The sequence below is a fragment of the Triplophysa dalaica genome, chromosome 5, assembly GCF_015846415.1.
Source record: "Triplophysa dalaica isolate WHDGS20190420 chromosome 5, ASM1584641v1, whole genome shotgun sequence".
Classification (NCBI taxonomy): domain Eukaryota; kingdom Metazoa; phylum Chordata; class Actinopteri; order Cypriniformes; family Nemacheilidae; genus Triplophysa; species Triplophysa dalaica.
The window spans coordinates 14,937,062-14,952,593 of record NC_079546.1 but is presented as its reverse complement, the minus strand read 5'-3'; the positions used below and the strand labels follow the sequence as shown (position 1 = coordinate 14,952,593).

At 40.8% G+C, this 15,532-nt stretch overlaps 18 non-coding genes across 18 annotated transcripts; all 18 read left to right on the top strand.

Annotated features, from left to right (window-relative positions):
• The first annotated feature begins 14 nt into the window (after positions 1-14).
• trnav-uac (transfer RNA valine (anticodon UAC)) lies at positions 15-87 on the top strand. The gene has a single exon. It is a non-coding gene; the product is annotated as a tRNA-Val (tRNA).
• A 256-nt stretch (positions 88-343) lies between these two features.
• On the top strand, positions 344-416 carry trnav-uac (transfer RNA valine (anticodon UAC)). Its single transcript has one exon. It is a non-coding gene; the product is annotated as a tRNA-Val (tRNA).
• Positions 417-1,053: 637 nt separating this feature from the next.
• Positions 1,054-1,126, top strand: trnav-uac (transfer RNA valine (anticodon UAC)). The gene has a single exon. It is a non-coding gene; the product is annotated as a tRNA-Val (tRNA).
• A 711-nt stretch (positions 1,127-1,837) lies between these two features.
• On the top strand, positions 1,838-1,910 carry trnav-uac (transfer RNA valine (anticodon UAC)). The gene has a single exon. It is a non-coding gene; the product is annotated as a tRNA-Val (tRNA).
• An 852-nt stretch (positions 1,911-2,762) lies between these two features.
• trnav-cac (transfer RNA valine (anticodon CAC)) lies at positions 2,763-2,835 on the top strand. The gene has a single exon. It is a non-coding gene; the product is annotated as a tRNA-Val (tRNA).
• A 256-nt stretch (positions 2,836-3,091) lies between these two features.
• Positions 3,092-3,164, top strand: trnav-uac (transfer RNA valine (anticodon UAC)). The gene has a single exon. It is a non-coding gene; the product is annotated as a tRNA-Val (tRNA).
• A 1,263-nt stretch (positions 3,165-4,427) lies between these two features.
• On the top strand, positions 4,428-4,500 carry trnav-uac (transfer RNA valine (anticodon UAC)). Its single transcript has one exon. It is a non-coding gene; the product is annotated as a tRNA-Val (tRNA).
• Positions 4,501-5,211: 711 nt separating this feature from the next.
• Positions 5,212-5,284, top strand: trnav-uac (transfer RNA valine (anticodon UAC)). The gene has a single exon. It is a non-coding gene; the product is annotated as a tRNA-Val (tRNA).
• Positions 5,285-5,540: 256 nt separating this feature from the next.
• On the top strand, positions 5,541-5,613 carry trnav-uac (transfer RNA valine (anticodon UAC)). Its single transcript has one exon. It is a non-coding gene; the product is annotated as a tRNA-Val (tRNA).
• A 637-nt stretch (positions 5,614-6,250) lies between these two features.
• Positions 6,251-6,323, top strand: trnav-uac (transfer RNA valine (anticodon UAC)). The gene has a single exon. It is a non-coding gene; the product is annotated as a tRNA-Val (tRNA).
• A 711-nt stretch (positions 6,324-7,034) lies between these two features.
• Positions 7,035-7,107, top strand: trnav-uac (transfer RNA valine (anticodon UAC)). Its single transcript has one exon. It is a non-coding gene; the product is annotated as a tRNA-Val (tRNA).
• Positions 7,108-7,959: 852 nt separating this feature from the next.
• Positions 7,960-8,032, top strand: trnav-cac (transfer RNA valine (anticodon CAC)). Its single transcript has one exon. It is a non-coding gene; the product is annotated as a tRNA-Val (tRNA).
• Positions 8,033-8,288: 256 nt separating this feature from the next.
• Positions 8,289-8,361, top strand: trnav-uac (transfer RNA valine (anticodon UAC)). Its single transcript has one exon. It is a non-coding gene; the product is annotated as a tRNA-Val (tRNA).
• A 1,263-nt stretch (positions 8,362-9,624) lies between these two features.
• On the top strand, positions 9,625-9,697 carry trnav-uac (transfer RNA valine (anticodon UAC)). The gene has a single exon. It is a non-coding gene; the product is annotated as a tRNA-Val (tRNA).
• Positions 9,698-10,408: 711 nt separating this feature from the next.
• trnav-uac (transfer RNA valine (anticodon UAC)) lies at positions 10,409-10,481 on the top strand. The gene has a single exon. It is a non-coding gene; the product is annotated as a tRNA-Val (tRNA).
• A 1,592-nt stretch (positions 10,482-12,073) lies between these two features.
• trnav-uac (transfer RNA valine (anticodon UAC)) lies at positions 12,074-12,146 on the top strand. The gene has a single exon. It is a non-coding gene; the product is annotated as a tRNA-Val (tRNA).
• Positions 12,147-12,857: 711 nt separating this feature from the next.
• Positions 12,858-12,930, top strand: trnav-uac (transfer RNA valine (anticodon UAC)). The gene has a single exon. It is a non-coding gene; the product is annotated as a tRNA-Val (tRNA).
• A 2,111-nt stretch (positions 12,931-15,041) lies between these two features.
• trnav-uac (transfer RNA valine (anticodon UAC)) lies at positions 15,042-15,114 on the top strand. Its single transcript has one exon. It is a non-coding gene; the product is annotated as a tRNA-Val (tRNA).
• The last annotated feature ends 418 nt before the right edge of the window (positions 15,115-15,532 follow it).

Here is a 15,532-nt window from a genome sequence, read left to right as displayed (position 1 = left end):
CAGGAATTGTCCACGTTTCTGTAGTGTAGTGGTTATCACGTTTGCTTTACACGCAAAAGGTCCTCGGTTCGAAACCGAGCAGAAACATAGTCTGCTTTAAGCCATAGAGTGGAATATAATGACAAGGTAACCAAACCTTTAAGCATTCAATGCACGGTTTCGTAGACAAGGCTTAAGACTAGTCCCATACTAAGATGAATGTTCGAGATGTCTTACCTGAATAAACTTGACCTGGAATACCTTCAAATTTGTGACTGGCAAGTTTCTTGCCAAAGTCAGACAATACTTGCGTGGTCTGTTTTAAACCAGCGCCAGTTTGACGACGTACGCAGGAATTGTCCACGTTTCTGTAGTGTAGTGGTTATCACGTTTGCTTTACACGCAAAAGGTCCTCGGTTCGAAACCGAGCAGAAACATAGTCTGCTTTAAGCCATAGAGTGGAATATAATGACAAGGTAACCAAACCTTTAAGCATTCAATGCACGGTTTCGTAGACAAGGCTTAAGACTAGTCCCAGACTAAGATGATTGTTTGAGATTCCTTAACTGAAAAATCTTGCCCTGAAACACCTTAAAATTTGTGACTGGCAAATTTATGCCAATTTCAGAGTTTCTGTAGTGTAGTGGTTATCACGTTCGCCTAACACGCGAAAGGTCCTCGTTTCGAAACCGAGAAGAAACATAGTCTGTTTTAAGCCATAGAGTGGAATACAATGACAAGGTAACCAAACCTTTAAACATTCAATGCACGGTTTTGTAGACAGTCGAAATTCAGCCTCTATTATGTTACAAGCTATGTTCTTTTAGTGACTGTCGCATTCTCCTGACGTGAAAGGTCCCTAGTCGAAACCGAGCAGAAACATAGTCTGCTTTAAGCCATAGAGTGGAATATAATGACAAGGTAACCAAACCTTTAAGCATTCAATGCACGGTTTCGTAGACAAGGTTTAAGACTAGTCCCAGACTAAGATGATTGTTTGAGATTCCTTAACTGAAAAATCTTGCCCTGAAACACCTTAAAATTTGTGACTGGCAAATTTATGCCAATTTCAGAGTTTCTGTAGTGTAGTGGTTATCACGTTTGCTTTACACGCAAAAGGTCCTCGGTTCGAAACCGAGCAGAAACATAGTCTGCTTTGTGCCATAGAGTGGAATATAATGACAAGGTAACCAAACCTTTAAGCATTCAATGCACGGTTTCGTAGACAAGGCTTAAGACTAGTCCCAAACTAAGATGAGTGTTTGAGATTTCTTAACTGAAAAATCTTGCCCTGAAACACCTTAAAATTTGTGACTGGCAAATTTATGCGAAATTCAGAGTTTCTGTAGCGTATTGGTTATCACGTTCGCCTAACACGCGAATGGTCCTCGGTTCGAGACCGAGCAAAAACAGTTTTCAGGTTTTGGCGTCAACCAGAGCAAATGCCATCGGTGTAAAACGTAGCTGCACTGCGTATCGGCCTGATTGAAAGCTTTTTGGGATTGTCAAATTCAGCCTCTATTATGTCACGTACTATGTTCTTTTAATGACTGTCGCATTCTCCTGACGTGAAAGGTCCCTAGTCGAAACCGAGCAGAATAATCGCCTTCTTTAAGTCATATGGTTAAACGTAATTACAAGCTAAACAAAATTTAAAGCATTTAATGCCAAGTTTTGTAGACAAGGCTTAAGACTAGTCCCAGACTAAGATGAATGTTCGAGATGTCTTACCTGAATAAACTTGACCTGGAATACCTTCAAATTTGTGACTGGCAAGTTTCTTGCCAAAGTCAGACAATAGTTGCGTGGTCTGTTTTAAACCAGCGCCAGGTTGACGACGTACACAGGAATTGTCCACGTTTCTGTAGTGTAGTGGTTATCACGTTTGCTTTACACGCAAAAGGTCCTCGGTTCGAAACCGAGCAGAAACATAGTCTGCTTTAAGCCATAGAGTGGAATATAATGACAAGGTAACCAAACCTTTAAGCATTCAATGCACGGTTTCGTAGACAAGGCTTAAGACTAGTCCCATACTAAGATGAATGTTCGAGATATCTTACCTGAATAAACTTGACCTGGAATACCTTCAAATTTGTGACTGGCAAGTTTCTTGCCAAAGTCAGACAATACTTGCGTGGTCTGTTTTAAACCAGCGCCAGTTTGACGACGTACGCAGGAATTGTCCACGTTTCTGTAGTTTAGTGGTTATCACGTTTGCTTTACACGCAAAAGGTCCTCGGTTCGAAACCGAGCAGAAACATAGTCTGCTTTAAGCCATAGAGTGGAATATAATGACAAGGTAACCAAACCTTTAAGCATTCAATGCACGGTTTCGTAGACAAGGCTTAAGATTAGTCCCAGACTAAGATGATTGTTTGAGATTCCTTAACTGAAAAATCTTGCCCTGAAACACCTTAAAATTTGTGACTGGCAAATTTATGCCAATTTCAGAGTTTCTGTAGTGTAGTGGTTATCACGTTCGCCTAACACGCGAAAGGTCCTCGTTTCGAAACCGAGCAGAAACATAGTCTGTTTTAAGCCATAGAGTGGAATATAATGACAAGGTAACCAAACCTTTAAGCATTCAATGCACGGTTTTGTAGACTGTCGAAATTCAGCCTCTATTATGTCACGTACTATGTTCTTTTAGTGACTGTCGCATTCCCCTGACGCATTGCACCTTCAAATTTGTGACTGGCAAGTTTCTTGCCAAAGTCAGACAATGCTTGGGTGGTCTGTTTTAAACCAGCGCCAGTTTGACGACGTACGCAGGAATTGTCCACGTTTCTGTAGTGTAGTGGTTATCACGTTTGCTTCACACGCAAAAGGTCCTCGGTTCGAAACCGAGCAGAAACATAGTCTGCTTTAAGCCATAGAGTGGAATATAATGACAAGGTAACCAAACCTTTAAGCATTCAATGCACGGTTTCGTAGACAAGGCTTAAGACTAGTCCCATACTAAGATGAATGTTCGAGATGTCTTACCTGAATAAACTTGACCTGGAATACCTTCAAATTTGTGACTGGCAAGTTTCTTGCCAAAGTCAGACAATACTTGCGTGGTCTGTTTTAAACCAGCGCCAGTTTGACGACGTACGCAGGAATTGTCCACGTTTCTGTAGTGTAGTGGTTATCACGTTTGCTTTACACGCAAAAGGTCCTCGGTTCGAAACCGAGCAGAAACATAGTCTGCTTTAAGCCATAGAGTGGAATATAATGACAAGGTAACCAAACCTTTAAGCATTCAATGCACGGTTTCGTAGACAAGGCTTAAGACTAGTCCCAGACTAAGATGATTGTTTGAGATTCCTTAACTGAAAAATCTTGCCCTGAAACACCTTAAAATTTGTGACTGGCAAATTTATGCCAATTTCAGAGTTTCTGTAGTGTAGTGGTTATCACGTTCGCCTAACACGCGAAAGGTCCTCGTTTCGAAACCGAGCAGAAACATAGTCTGTTTTAAGCCATAGAGTGGAATACAATGACAAGGTAACCAAACCTTTAAACATTCAATGCACGGTTTTGTAGACTGTCGAAATTCAGCCTCTATTATGTCACGTACTATGTTCTTTTAGTGACTGTCGAATTCTCCTGACGTGAAAGGTCCCTAGTCGAAACCGAGCAGAAACATAGTCTGTTTTAAGCCATAGAGTGGAATATAATGACAAGGTAACCAAACCTTTAAGCATTCAATGCACGGTTTTGTAGACTGTCGAAATTCAGCCTCTATTATGTCACGTACTATGTTCTTTTAGTGACTGTCGCATTCTCCTGACGTGAAAGGTCCCTAGTCGAAACCAAGCAGAAACATAGTCTGCTTTAAGCCATAGAGTGGAATATAATGACAAGGTAACCAAACCTTTAAGCATTCAATGCACGGTTTCGTAGACAAGGCTTAAGACTAGTCCCAGACTAAGATGAGTGTTTGAGATTTCTTAACTGAAAAATCTTGCCCTGAAACACCTTAAAATTTGTGACTGGCAAATTTATGCCAAGTTCAGAGTTTCTGTAGTGTAGTGGTTATCACGTTCGCCTAACACGCGAATTGTCCTCGGTTCGAAACCGAGCAGAAACATAGTCTGTTTTAAGCCATAGAGTGGAATATAATGACAAGGTAACCAAACCTTTAAGCATTCAATGAATGGTTTATATAGACAGTCGAAATTCAGCCTCTATTATGTTACAAGCTATGTTCTTTTAGTGACTGTCGCATTCTCCTGACGTGAAAGGTCCCTAGTCGAAACCGAGCAGAAACATAGTCTGCTTTAAGCCATAGAGTGGAATATAATGACAAGGTAACCAAACCTTTAAGCATTCAATGCACGGTTTCGTAGACAAGGCTTAAGACTAGTCCCAGACTAAGATGATTGTTTGAGATTCCTTAACTGAAAAATCTTGCCCTGAAACACCTTAAAATTTGTGACTGGCAAATTTATGCCAATTTCAGAGTTTCTGTAGTGTAGTGGTTATCACGTTTGCTTTACACGCAAAAGGTCCTCGGTTCGAAACCGAGCAGAAACATAGTCTGCTTTGTGCCATAGAGTGGAATATAATGACAAGGTAACCAAACCTTTAAGCATTCAATGCACGGTTTCGTAGACAAGGCTTAAGACTAGTCCCAGACTAAGATGAGTGTTTGAGATTTCTTAACTGAAAAATCTTGCCCAGAAAGACCTTAAAATTTGTGACTGGCAAATTTATGCGAAATTCAGAGTTTCTGTAGCGTATTGGTTATCACGTTCGCCTAACACGCGAAGGGTCCTCGGTTCGAGACCGAGCAGAAACAGTTTTCAGGTTTTGGCGTCAACCAGAGCAAATTCCATCGGTGTAAAACGTAGCTGCACTGCGTATCGGCCTGATTGAAAGCTTTTTGGGATTGTCAAATTCAGCCTCTATTATGTCACGTACTATGTTCTTTTAATGACTGTCGCATTCTCCTGACGTGAAAGGTCCCTAGTCGAAACCGAGCAGAATAATCGCCTTCTTTAAGTCATATGGTTAAACGTAATTACAAGCTAAACAAAATTTAAAGCATTTAATGCCAAGTTTTGTAGACAAGGCTTAAGACTAGTCCCAGACTAAGATGAATGTTCGAGATGTCTTACCTGAATAAACTTGACCTGGAATACCTTCAAATTTGTGACTGGCAAGTTTCTTGCCAAAGTCAGACAATAGTTGCGTGGTCTGTTTTAAACCAGCGCCAGTTTGACGACGTACGCAGGAATTGTCCACGTTTCTGTAGTGTAGTGGTTATCACGTTTGCTTTACACGCAAAAGGTCCTCGGTTCGAAACCGAGCAGAAACATAGTCTGCTTTAAGCCATAGAGTGGAATATAATGACAAGGTAACCAAACCTTTAAGCATTCAATGCACGGTTTCGTAGACAAGGCTTAAGACTAGTCCCATACTAAGATGAATGTTCGAGATGTCTTACCTGAATAAACTTGACCTGGAATACCTTCAAATTTGTGACTGGCAAGTTTCTTGCCAAAGTCAGACAATACTTGCGTGGTCTGTTTTAAACCAGCGCCAGTTTGACGACGTACGCAGGAATTGTCCACGTTTCTGTAGTGTAGTGGTTATCACGTTTGCTTTACACGCAAAAGGTCCTCGGTTCGAAACCGAGCAGAAACATAGTCTGCTTTAAGCCATAGAGTGGAATATAATGACAAGGTAACCAAACCTTTAAGCATTCAATGCACGGTTTCGTAGACAAGGCTTAAGACTAGTCCCAGACTAAGATGATTGTTTGAGATTCCTTAACTGAAAAATCTTGCCCTGAAACACCTTAAAATTTGTGACTGGCAAATTTATGCCAATTTCAGAGTTTCTGTAGTGTAGTGGTTATCACGTTCGCCTAACACGCGAAAGGTCCTCGTTTCGAAACCGAGAAGAAACATAGTCTGTTTTAAGCCATAGAGTGGAATACAATGACAAGGTAACCAAACCTTTAAACATTCAATGCACGGTTTTGTAGACAGTCGAAATTCAGCCTCTATTATGTTACAAGCTATGTTCTTTTAGTGACTGTCGCATTCTCCTGACGTGAAAGGTCCCTAGTCGAAACCGAGCAGAAACATAGTCTGCTTTAAGCCATAGAGTGGAATATAATGACAAGGTAACCAAACCTTTAAGCATTCAATGCACGGTTTCGTAGACAAGGTTTAAGACTAGTCCCAGACTAAGATGATTGTTTGAGATTCCTTAACTGAAAAATCTTGCCCTGAAACACCTTAAAATTTGTGACTGGCAAATTTATGCCAATTTCAGAGTTTCTGTAGTGTAGTGGTTATCACGTTTGCTTTACACGCAAAAGGTCCTCGGTTCGAAACCGAGCAGAAACATAGTCTGCTTTGTGCCATAGAGTGGAATATAATGACAAGGTAACCAAACCTTTAAGCATTCAATGCACGGTTTCGTAGACAAGGCTTAAGACTAGTCCCAAACTAAGATGAGTGTTTGAGATTTCTTAACTGAAAAATCTTGCCCTGAAACACCTTAAAATTTGTGACTGGCAAATTTATGCGAAATTCAGAGTTTCTGTAGCGTATTGGTTATCACGTTCGCCTAACACGCGAATGGTCCTCGGTTCGAGACCGAGCAGAAACAGTTTTCAGGTTTTGGCGTCAACCAGAGCAAATGCCATCGGTGTAAAACGTAGCTGCACTGCGTATCGGCCTGATTGAAAGCTTTTTGGGATTGTCAAATTCAGCCTCTATTATGTCACGTACTATGTTCTTTTAATGACTGTCGCATTCTCCTGACGTGAAAGGTCCCTAGTCGAAACCGAGCAGAATAATCGCCTTCTTTAAGTCATATGGTTAAACGTAATTACAAGCTAAACAAAATTTAAAGCATTTAATGCCAAGTTTTGTAGACAAGGCTTAAGACTAGTCCCAGACTAAGATGAATGTTCGAGATGTCTTACCTGAATAAACTTGACCTGGAATACCTTCAAATTTGTGACTGGCAAGTTTCTTGCCAAAGTCAGACAATAGTTGCGTGGTCTGTTTTAAACCAGCGCCAGGTTGACGACGTACACAGGAATTGTCCACGTTTCTGTAGTGTAGTGGTTATCACGTTTGCTTTACACGCAAAAGGTCCTCGGTTCGAAACCGAGCAGAAACATAGTCTGCTTTAAGCCATAGAGTGGAATATAATGACAAGGTAACCAAACCTTTAAGCATTCAATGCACGGTTTCGTAGACAAGGCTTAAGACTAGTCCCATACTAAGATGAATGTTCGAGATATCTTACCTGAATAAACTTGACCTGGAATACCTTCAAATTTGTGACTGGCAAGTTTCTTGCCAAAGTCAGACAATACTTGCGTGGTCTGTTTTAAACCAGCGCCAGTTTGACGACGTACGCAGGAATTGTCCACGTTTCTGTAGTTTAGTGGTTATCACGTTTGCTTTACACGCAAAAGGTCCTCGGTTCGAAACCGAGCAGAAACATAGTCTGCTTTAAGCCATAGAGTGGAATATAATGACAAGGTAACCAAACCTTTAAGCATTCAATGCACGGTTTCGTAGACAAGGCTTAAGATTAGTCCCAGACTAAGATGATTGTTTGAGATTCCTTAACTGAAAAATCTTGCCCTGAAACACCTTAAAATTTGTGACTGGCAAATTTATGCCAATTTCAGAGTTTCTGTAGTGTAGTGGTTATCACGTTCGCCTAACACGCGAAAGGTCCTCGTTTCGAAACCGAGCAGAAACATAGTCTGTTTTAAGCCATAGAGTGGAATATAATGACAAGGTAACCAAACCTTTAAGCATTCAATGCACGGTTTTGTAGACTGTCGAAATTCAGCCTCTATTATGTCACGTACTATGTTCTTTTAGTGACTGTCGCATTCCCCTGACGCATTGCACCTTCAAATTTGTGACTGGCAAGTTTCTTGCCAAAGTCAGACAATGCTTGGGTGGTCTGTTTTAAACCAGCGCCAGTTTGACGACGTACGCAGGAATTGTCCACGTTTCTGTAGTGTAGTGGTTATCACGTTTGCTTCACACGCAAAAGGTCCTCGGTTCGAAACCGAGCAGAAACATAGTCTGCTTTAAGCCATAGAGTGGAATATAATGACAAGGTAACCAAACCTTTAAGCATTCAATGCACGGTTTCGTAGACAAGGCTTAAGACTAGTCCCATACTAAGATGAATGTTCGAGATGTCTTACCTGAATAAACTTGACCTGGAATACCTTCAAATTTGTGACTGGCAAGTTTCTTGCCAAAGTCAGACAATACTTGCGTGGTCTGTTTTAAACCAGCGCCAGTTTGACGACGTACGCAGGAATTGTCCACGTTTCTGTAGTGTAGTGGTTATCACGTTTGCTTTACACGCAAAAGGTCCTCGGTTCGAAACCGAGCAGAAACATAGTCTGCTTTAAGCCATAGAGTGGAATATAATGACAAGGTAACCAAACCTTTAAGCATTCAATGCACGGTTTCGTAGACAAGGCTTAAGACTAGTCCCAGACTAAGATGATTGTTTGAGATTCCTTAACTGAAAAATCTTGCCCTGAAACACCTTAAAATTTGTGACTGGCAAATTTATGCCAATTTCAGAGTTTCTGTAGTGTAGTGGTTATCACGTTCGCCTAACACGCGAAAGGTCCTCGTTTCGAAACCGAGCAGAAACATAGTCTGTTTTAAGCCATAGAGTGGAATACAATGACAAGGTAACCAAACCTTTAAACATTCAATGCACGGTTTTGTAGACTGTCGAAATTCAGCCTCTATTATGTCACGTACTATGTTCTTTTAGTGACTGTCGAATTCTCCTGACGTGAAAGGTCCCTAGTCGAAACCGAGCAGAAACATAGTCTGTTTTAAGCCATAGAGTGGAATATAATGACAAGGTAACCAAACCTTTAAGCATTCAATGCACGGTTTTGTAGACTGTCGAAATTCAGCCTCTATTATGTCACGTACTATGTTCTTTTAGTGACTGTCGCATTCTCCTGACGTGAAAGGTCCCTAGTCGAAACCAAGCAGAAACATAGTCTGCTTTAAGCCATAGAGTGGAATATAATGACAAGGTAACCAAACCTTTAAGCATTCAATGCACGGTTTCGTAGACAAGGCTTAAGACTAGTCCCAGACTAAGATGAGTGTTTGAGATTTCTTAACTGAAAAATCTTGCCCTGAAACACCTTAAAATTTGTGACTGGCAAATTTATGCCAAGTTCAGAGTTTCTGTAGTGTAGTGGTTATCACGTTCGCCTAACACGCGAATTGTCCTCGGTTCGAAACCGAGCAGAAACATAGTCTGTTTTAAGCCATAGAGTGGAATATAATGACAAGGTAACCAAACCTTTAAGCATTCAATGAATGGTTTATATAGACAGTCGAAATTCAGCCTCTATTATGTTACAAGCTATGTTCTTTTAGTGACTGTCGCATTCTCCTGACGTGAAAGGTCCCTAGTCGAAACCGAGCAGAAACATAGTCTGCTTTAAGCCATAGAGTGGAATATAATGACAAGGTAACCAAACCTTTAAGCATTCAATGCACGGTTTCGTAGACAAGGCTTAAGACTAGTCCCAGACTAAGATGATTGTTTGAGATTCCTTAACTGAAAAATCTTGCCCTGAAACACCTTAAAATTTGTGACTGGCAAATTTATGCCAATTTCAGAGTTTCTGTAGTGTAGTGGTTATCACGTTTGCTTTACACGCAAAAGGTCCTCGGTTCGAAACCGAGCAGAAACATAGTCTGCTTTGTGCCATAGAGTGGAATATAATGACAAGGTAACCAAACCTTTAAGCATTCAATGCACGGTTTCGTAGACAAGGCTTAAGACTAGTCCCAGACTAAGATGAGTGTTTGAGATTTCTTAACTGAAAAATCTTGCCCAGAAAGACCTTAAAATTTGTGACTGGCAAATTTATGCGAAATTCAGAGTTTCTGTAGCGTATTGGTTATCACGTTCGCCTAACACGCGAAGGGTCCTCGGTTCGAGACCGAGCAGAAACAGTTTTCAGGTTTTGGCGTCAACCAGAGCAAATTCCATCGGTGTAAAACGTAGCTGCACTGCGTATCGGCCTGATTGAAAGCTTTTTGGGATTGTCAAATTCAGCCTCTATTATGTCACGTACTATGTTCTTTTAATGACTGTCGCATTCTCCTGACGTGAAAGGTCCCTAGTCGAAACCGAGCAGAATAATCGCCTTCTTTAAGTCATATGGTTAAACGTAATTACAAGCTAAACAAAATTTAAAGCATTTAATGCCAAGTTTTGTAGACAAGGCTTAAGACTAGTCCCAGACTAAGATGAATGTTCGAGATGTTTTACCTGAATAAACTTGACCTGGAATACCTTCAAATTTGTGACTGGCAAGTTTCTTGCCAAAGTCAGACAATAGTTGCGTGGTCTGTTTTAAACCAGCGCCAGGTTGACGACGTACGCAGGAATTGTCCACGTTTCTGTAGTGTAGTGGTTATCACGTTTGCTTTACACGCAAAAGGTCCTCGGTTCGAAACCGAGCAGAAACATAGTCTGCTTTAAGCCATAGAGTGGAATATAATGACAAGGTAACCAAACCTTTAAGCATTCAATGCACGGTTTCGTAGACAAGGCTTAAGACTAGTCCCATACTAAGATGAATGTTCGAGATGTCTTACCTGAATAAACTTGACCTGGAATACCTTCAAATTTGTGACTGGCAAGTTTCTTGCCAAAGTCAGACAATACTTGCGTGGTCTGTTTTAAACCAGCGCCAGTTTGACGACGTACGCAGGAATTGTCCACGTTTCTGTAGTTTAGTGGTTATCACGTTTGCTTTACACGCAAAAGGTCCTCGGTTCGAAACCGAGCAGAAACATAGTCTGCTTTAAGCCATAGAGTGGAATATAATGACAAGGTAACCAAACCTTTAAGCATTCAATGCACGGTTTCGTAGACAAGGCTTAAGACTAGTCCCAGACTAAGATGATTGTTTGAGATTCCTTAACTGAAAAATCTTGCCCTGAAACACCTTAAAATTTGTGACTGGCAAATTTATGCCAATTTCAGAGTTTCTGTAGTGTAGTGGTTATCACGTTCGCCTAACACGCGAAAGGTCCTCGTTTCAAAACCGAGCAGAAACATAGTCTGTTTTAAGCCATAGAGTGGAATATAATGACAAGGTAACCAAACCTTTAAGCATTCAATGCACGGTTTTGTAGACTGTCGAAATTCAGCCTCTATTATGTCACGTACTATGTTCTTTTAGTGACTGTCGCATTCTCCTGACGTGAAAGGTCCCTAGTCGAAACCGAGCAGAATCATAGTCTGTTTTAAGCCATAGAGTGGAATATAATGACAAGGTAACCAAACCTTTAAGCATTCAATGCACGGTTTTGTAGACTGTCGAAATTCAGCCTCTATTATGTCACATACTATGTTCTTTTAGTGACTGTCGCATTCTCCTGACGTGAAAGGTCCCTAGTCGAAACCGAGCAGAAACATAGTCTGCTTTAAGCCATAGAGTGGAATATAATGACAAGGTAACCAAACCTTTAAGCATTCAATGCACGGTTTCGTAGACAAGGCTTAAGACTAGTCCCAGATTAAGATGAGTGTTTGAGATTTCTTAACTGAAAAATCTTGCCCTGAAACACCTTAAAATTTGTGACTGGCAAATTTATGCCAAGTTCAGAGTTTCTGTAGTGTAGTGGTTATCACGTTCGCCTAACACGCGAAAGGTCCTCTGTTCGAAACCGAGCAGAAACATAGTCTGTTTTAAGCCATAGAGTGGAATATAATGACAAGGTAACCAAACCTTTAAGCATTCAATGAACGGTTTTTATAGACAGTCGAAATTCAGCCTCTATTATGTTACAAGCTATGTTCTTTTAGTGACTGTCGCATTCTCCTGACGTGAAAGGTCCCTAGTCGAAACCGAGCAGAAACATAGTCTGCTTTAAGCCATAGAGTGGAATATAATGACAAGGTAACCAAACCTTTAAGCATTCAATGCACGGTTTCGTAGACAAGGCTTAAGACTAGTCCCAGACTAAGATGATTGTTTGAGATTCCTTAACTGAAAAATCTTGCCCTGAAACACCTTAAAATTTGTGACTGGCAAATTTATGCCAATTTCAGAGTTTCTGTAGTGTAGTGGTTATCACGTTTGCTTTACACGCAAAAGGTCCTCGGTTCGAAACCGAGCAGAAACATAGTCTGCTTTGTGCCATAGAGTGGAATATAATGACAAGGTAACCAAACCTTTAAGCATTCAATGCACGGTTTCGTAGACAAGGCTTAAGACTAGTCCCAGACTAAGATGAGTGTTTGAGATTTCTTAACTGAAAAATCTTGCCCAGAAAGACCTTAAAATTTGTGACTGGCAAATTTATGCGAAATTCAGAGTTTCTGTAGCGTATTGGTTATCACGTTCGCCTAACACGCGAAGGGTCCTCGGTTCGAGACCGAGCAGAAACAGTTTTCAGGTTTTGGCGTCAACCAGAGCAAATTCCATCGGTGTAAAACGTAGCTGCACTGCGTATCGGCCTGATTGAAAGCTTTTTGGGATTGTCAAATTCAGCCTCTATTATGTCACGTACTATGTTCTTTTAATGACTGTCGCATTCTCCTGACGTGAAAGGTCCCTAGTCGAAACCGAGCAGAATAATCGCCTTCTTTAAGTCATATGGTTAAACGTAATTACAAGCTAAACAAAATTTAAAGCATTTAATGCCAAGTTTTGTAGACAAGGCTTAAGACTAGTCCCAGACTAAGATGAATGTTCGAGATGTTTTACCTGAATAAACTTGACCTGGAATACCTTCAAATTTGTGACTGGCAAGTTTCTTGCCAAAGTCAGACAATAGTTGCGTGGTCTGTTTTAAACCAGCGCCAGGTTGACGACGTACGCAGGAATTGTCCACGTTTCTGTAGTGTAGTGGTTATCACGTTTGCTTTACACGCAAAAGGTCCTCGGTTCGAAACCGAGCAGAAACATAGTCTGCTTTAAGCCATAGAGTGGAATATAATGACAAGGTAACCAAACCTTTAAGCATTCAATGCACGGTTTCGTAGACAAGGCTTAAGACTAGTCCCATACTAAGATGAATGTTCGAGATGTCTTACCTGAATAAACTTGACCTGGAATACCTTCAAATTTGTGACTGGCAAGTTTCTTGCCAAAGTCAGACAATACTTGCGTGGTCTGTTTTAAACCAGCGCCAGTTTGACGACGTACGCAGGAATTGTCCACGTTTCTGTAGTTTAGTGGTTATCACGTTTGCTTTACACGCAAAAGGTCCTCGGTTCGAAACCGAGCAGAAACATAGTCTGCTTTAAGCCATAGAGTGGAATATAATGACAAGGTAACCAAACCTTTAAGCATTCAATGCACGGTTTCGTAGACAAGGCTTAAGACTAGTCCCAGACTAAGATGATTGTTTGAGATTCCTTAACTGAAAAATCTTGCCCTGAAACACCTTAAAATTTGTGACTGGCAAATTTATGCCAATTTCAGAGTTTCTGTAGTGTAGTGGTTATCACGTTCGCCTAACACGCGAAAGGTCCTCGTTTCAAAACCGAGCAGAAACATAGTCTGTTTTAAGCCATAGAGTGGAATATAATGACAAGGTAACCAAACCTTTAAGCATTCAATGCACGGTTTTGTAGACTGTCGAAATTCAGCCTCTATTATGTCACGTACTATGTTCTTTTAGTGACTGTCGCATTCTCCTGACGTGAAAGGTCCCTAGTCGAAACCGAGCAGAATCATAGTCTGTTTTAAGCCATAGAGTGGAATATAATGACAAGGTAACCAAACCTTTAAGCATTCAATGCACGGTTTTGTAGACTGTCGAAATTCAGCCTCTATTATGTCACATACTATGTTCTTTTAGTGACTGTCGCATTCTCCTGACGTGAAAGGTCCCTAGTCGAAACCGAGCAGAAACATAGTCTGCTTTAAGCCATAGAGTGGAATATAATGACAAGGTAACCAAACCTTTAAGCATTCAATGCACGGTTTCGTAGACAAGGCTTAAGACTAGTCCCAGATTAAGATGAGTGTTTGAGATTTCTTAACTGAAAAATCTTGCCCTGAAACACCTTAAAATTTGTGACTGGCAAATTTATGCCAAGTTCAGAGTTTCTGTAGTGTAGTGGTTATCACGTTCGCCTAACACGCGAAAGGTCCTCTGTTCGAAACCGAGCAGAAACATAGTCTGTTTTAAGCCATAGAGTGGAATATAATGACAAGGTAACCAAACCTTTAAGCATTCAATGAACGGTTTTTATAGACAGTCGAAATTCAGCCTCTATTATGTTACAAGCTATGTTCTTTTAGTGACTGTCGCATTCTCCTGACGTGAAAGGTCCCTAGTCGAAACCGAGCAGAAATATAGTCTGCTTTAAGCCATAGAGTGGAATATAATGACAAGGTAACCAAACCTTTAAGCATTCAATGCACGGTTTCGTAGACAAGGCTTAAGACTAGTCCCAAACTAAGATGAGTGTTTGAGATTTCTTAACTGAAAAATCTTGCCCTGAAACACCTTAAAATTTGTGACTGGCAAATTTATGCGAAATTCAGAGTTTCTGTAGCGTATTGGTTATCACGTTCGCCTAACACGCGAATGGTCCTCGGTTCGAGACCGAGCAGAAACAGTTTTCAGGTTTTGGCGTCAACCAGAGCAAATGCCATCGGTGTAAAACGTAGCTGCACTGCGTATCGGCCTGATTGAAAGCTTTTTGGGATTGTCAAATTCAGCCTCTATTATGTCACGTACTATGTTCTTTTAATGACTGTCGCATTCTCCTGACGTGAAAGGTCCCTAGTCGAAACCGAGCAGAATAATCGCCTTCTGTAAGTCATATGGTTAAACGTAATTACAAGCTAAACAAAACTTTAAGCATTCAATGCCCAGTTTTGTAGACAAGGCTTAAGACTAGTCCCAGACTAAGATGAATGTTCGAGATGTCTTACCTGAATAAACTTGACCTGGAATACCTTCAAATTTGTGACTGGCAAGTTTCTTGCCAAAGTCAGACAATAGTTGCGTGGTCTGTTTTAAACCAGCGCCAGTTTGACGACGTACGCAGGAATTGTCCACGTTTCTGTAGTGTAGTGGTTATCACGTTTGCTTTACACGCAAAAGGTCCTCGGTTCGAAACCGAGCAGAAACATAGTCTGCTTTAAGCCATAGAGTGGAATATAATGACAAGGTAACCAAACCTTTAAGCATTCAATGCACGGTTTCGTAGACAAGGCTTAAGACTAGTCCCAGACTAAGATGATTGTTTGAGATTCCTTAACTGAAAAATCTTGCCCTGAAACACCTTAAAATTTGTGACTGGCAAATTTATGCCAATTTCAGAGTTTCTGTAGTGTAGTGGTTATCACGTTCGCCTAACACGCGAAAGGTCCTCGTTTCGAAACCGAGAAGAAACATAGTCTGTTTTAAGCCATAGAGTGGAATACAATGACAAGGTAACCAAACCTTTAAACATTCAATGCACGGTTTTGTAGACAGTCGAAATTCAGCCTCTATTATGTTACAAGCTATGTTCTTTTAGTGACTGTCGCATTCTCCTGACGTGAAAG